The 4235-nt window shown below is 40.7% G+C and overlaps 1 pseudogene; it reads right to left on the reverse strand.

Annotated features, from left to right (window-relative positions):
• Positions 1–2596: 2596 nt before the first annotated feature.
• LOC114623763 lies at positions 2597–3251 on the reverse strand (annotated as a pseudogene).
• Positions 3252–4235: the final 984 nt, after the last annotated feature.

A 4235-nucleotide genomic window follows, 5' to 3' on the forward strand; every position in this document is an offset into this window, starting at 1 on the left:
TTTTTTTTTTTAACAGCTCTGCTTTGTTCTTGCCACTAGTGAAATCACGATCAAATCACTTTCATCGGAAAAATGCAAACAGGCTCCTAGTTAGCAGCCCTGGCAGTCTGGGAGATACTGCTTATCTCTAATACTTTGAGGAGAGAATGAACTTCACTATTCTGAATGGTCCGATTATCAAAGCATGACTTGGTCCCAATCATTCACTATTAGTTATTTGTAATCTGCCTGAGCAGATGGGGCCTCCTGTTCTACCCTAGAGGAATGCTAGTTCATCCTCAAAGCCCAACTGCAGCTGTCAAAGGTGCAGAGTTGATTCCCCAATGTGTTCCTATAGTGAGAACCTCAGACTCTTAGCCACAGATGGCTAATACAGTGGCTGCACTGTATTCAGTAGTAATAGAAGAATTCCTAAGGGAGACTATTGGAGTTGCTTGGCTGGATCCAGAGGTGAAGCAACTGAAGCAGTGGCCAAGCTGGAAGCTGTTCAGCTGTGACTTCCATGAAGCCAAGGATCTAAATGCTTTCACGTTCCTTTGACTCTGCCAGGAGAAAAAAGTCCTGCAGGTGGGTGGATACACGCTGCGGGAACCGGTAGTGCCTGAGAAAGTCTCATTTACTTCCCTGTGGGGAATTGAGTCCGTGGCCTGGAGAATATCACAGTTTCCTGTGGGGAAGATGACAAAGAGATGGTTAAGACAGTTAGAAACATGGGAAAGTGTCTCCCACCCCCACCACCCGACTCCCAAGAGCAGCTGGGAACCAGAGATTTATCTCCCCTCCTCCCCCTGTCCTTTCCAGGGCTGGCCCTAAATGTACATGGCTTAGCTGTTAAGTCAGAAGCAGAACCCCTCTCAGGAGCCACAGGACTCACTCATCCTTCAGCAAAGAAGCTGTCACTTCTGCTGTAGGTCTGTGTGAATGCATGAATGCCAGTGTTGATTTATACTTGCCCCATGACAACTAACACACAGAATTTCAGAACTTTACTGTCTTCTGGCAGAAGAAGAAAAGGAAAAACAAAGAAAGTGCTGAAGACACTTTTAGAAGAAGGTCGGCCAAATTACTTCCTAAGGCATAATATCCTGAGTGGCAGCTGGGCTGATGTCATGGATTCTGAGCAAATCTCCTGTATACATACAACCCCATTGAAGTACTGAGTTAGGCTCCTGGTTCTAGTTTTTTGTTTGTTTGTTTTGTTTTGTTTTGTTTAAAACAGAGCAGAGCTGAGTGGTTGGAAGTTAAGGACACATTTGGTAGAGACAGCTAGGTGAGTTGGTATATCATCTATAGTGTGTAGAATCTATATTTATATTGTGATCCTAAAGTGTTTCTACCAGTTCAAGAATAGACCAAAGTCCAGCCTCCCCGAGCAGCCCTAACCAGCAGTGTGTGCACTGTGCACTGCTGTTCTTGCTTCTCCTGGTTCTCACTCTGCTCATTGCCTGGGCTCCTGGCTTCAGGTGCTTGCTGAGGGCTGACTCCTCACTCCTGGAAAGCCAGGTCACCTTTCCTCTCCTTTACTTTACTTGGAAGCCTCAAGTGCTGAGTGCAAATTCTTCCCATTTGCAGCAAGGTCACTTTCAAACAAGATTTTTCTTTTCTTCCTCTTCGTTGAGTAAGGTGCCTTACCTTTTATTTCAAGATAGGAGATGATAGAAACTATCCAAAATAATGAAATATTGTATTTTGCTGAAAGCTTTGATCAAATTAGTTCTACTCTCTAGCTTTTTGTGAACAACATAAAGAGAATTGCAGTACACTTACTGTATAGAACAGGAGAGACATTGAATTGTGATCCAGTAAGCTGAACATCCTAAAAATTAATTATTTCAGATATTAAAGCCCTCACTTCTCTACATTTGATAAGATATTGTTGTATGAATTAAGATGAAACAGTTTAGAAGGTTGCCAGAAAAAAAATGGGCCTGAAGGGTTTTCCTTCTTCTGTTTTAGATACTGTTTGAAACACATTGATGGAATTCTGGATGGGAGTTTAAAGGCAAGCTCCCTGTGAAACAAGTACTCTCACTTATGACCTGTGGCTGCCAGACAAATCTTTTTATTTTTATTTTTTTTAAAAAAATACTGTATTTACTTAGAAGCATTCAGAATGTCATCAAAACAGCGGCAATTTCTTTTTTTTTAATTACACAGTGGTATTCAGTTAACAAAAACAATTATGGTCGTATAAACTGCATCAGAGATAACTGAAAATGAAAGAAAACAAAAACAAAACTAAAACTAAAAGAAAGAAAACAAAACAAAAACCAAACTACTGTTCCCATATATAACTACTTTGTGCTGTGCACTAACAAGAACCTGCTTTAAATCTCCATGCCAATTTACAGCCCCCAGAGTGTTCTAGGCAAGGCTAGTGGCTATTGAAAATACCACCAGGATAGGAATATCATTTTAATACACTTTAAGACACATTCGGTAGTGTGTTAACTATACAAAAAAGGACACTGTACAGTTTAAAAACAAATCTTACATAGCCTTACATTTCATTTTTTTTCTTTAAAAGGAATGAGTTGTGTACAGAGGGGTTAAATGCTTTATAGACAAGAAAAAAAATAGGTGCGCTAGAACCAACTTATTCATCATCATCATCTTCTTCACCTTCGATTTCCTCTTCTTCCTCCTCCTTCTCTTCCTCCTTCTTCTTCCTCTTCTTCCTGTTCCTCCTCCTCTTCTTCCTCCTCCTCTTCTTTTTTCTTGCTCTTTCGAGCCTTGATCACTTTTTTTTTTAAAAATCAGGTTTTCCATTAGTTCTCCAGGCATCAATATCCTTTCCGTATTTCTCCTTCAGCTTGACAGCCTCTTCATAGGGTTGCTTGTCATCTGCTGCAGTGCTCTTCCACATCTCTCCTAGTTTCTTTGCAACATCTCCAATGGATAAACAAGGATGTTTGTGATTTTTGGGCAGTACTCGGAACAGAACAAGAAGGCCAAAAGAGGCCTCTTGGGTGATTTGGGGTCCTTGAACTTTTTTTTGGTTTCCCATTTTGAGGGATGCAGGTTTTCGTTTCTCTTTCATAATGAGCCTTGTCAGCCTTTGCCATGTCTTCAAATTTCCCCTTTTCTTTAGCAGACATGCTCTTCCACCTTTCTGAGCTCTTCTTGGCGAACTCTGAGAAGCTGACAGACGCATTCGGGTGTTTCTTCTTGTGCTCCTCCCGGCAGATTTGTACAAAGAATGCGTATGAGAACATTTTGCCTCTCCTTTTCTTAGGACCTCCTTTGCCCATGTTTAGTTGATTTTCATCTGCGAGGCACAAGTTGTCTAGTGCCCATCCAGCTCTCGCTTGCCCCAGCGCTCTCTATGGAGCTCAATGTACTGCAATGATTGTGAGAATGCGAGCCAGAGGCAGCCTTCTCACTCTCTCCACTCTGTAACATTGCGCTCCCAGACAAATCTTTATCAATACTAGAATTATATGGAGTGTTTTCTCCAAGAACACTGACATTCATTATTTATTATTATTAATAATTATTATTTTTACTTATTTATTTTTGGGACGTGACAGCCATTCCTAACCTGATGGTATTGTGGTTTTGCCTGGCCAGAAATCAACAGCTCTATCCCAGTCATTAAAGTGCTCAGACCTAATGATAATTTACACAGGTCTGGTGATGGCTAAAGAAATTTACTATCGAGCCAGGCATCCCTTAAGGGCCTTTGACCTTTTGCTCTGGAATGCCTTGGAGACCCTAGAGGCCTGCAGGTGAGAGAAGATAAGACAATGAGCTGTGAGGTAGTAACAGCTGCCTTCGCTTCTGTAAAACCTGCTTATTGCTTTGGAAAAGGGATGAAATGGTCTTTTTATTACTATTAGTGGGGAAGTAAGAAACAACTGAGGAAGTTAAATGGGTTTTCTGCTTAATTTTGGATTCCATGGATAGTTAGAGCACATACCTTTCTGATGCTCTCTTTAAAATCCCACCTTACTCCCTGTTCCCTTTTCTGCAAGGCATGTTGTATTGACTCTAAGGCTGCCATCCTCCTACTATCAGTAAGAATAAACTCATTTAATCTAAAGTTGAACTGAATCTGAGTCTCTGGTTTCTCCTAGTGATTCAAATGCCACTGGAATTTGATTTCTTCTCCATATATTTTAAGTGAAGTTATTATTTTCTTAATGAACACCTTCTAAAGATATACTGTTCATATATATATGACTGGATATACATACACATCCTTGATCAATATATATTTGCATTGATCAAGGAAC

This window comes from Grammomys surdaster, unplaced genomic scaffold (assembly GCF_004785775.1).
Source record: "Grammomys surdaster isolate TR1022 unplaced genomic scaffold, NIH_TR_1.0 64, whole genome shotgun sequence".
NCBI classification, from domain to species: domain Eukaryota; kingdom Metazoa; phylum Chordata; class Mammalia; order Rodentia; family Muridae; genus Grammomys; species Grammomys surdaster.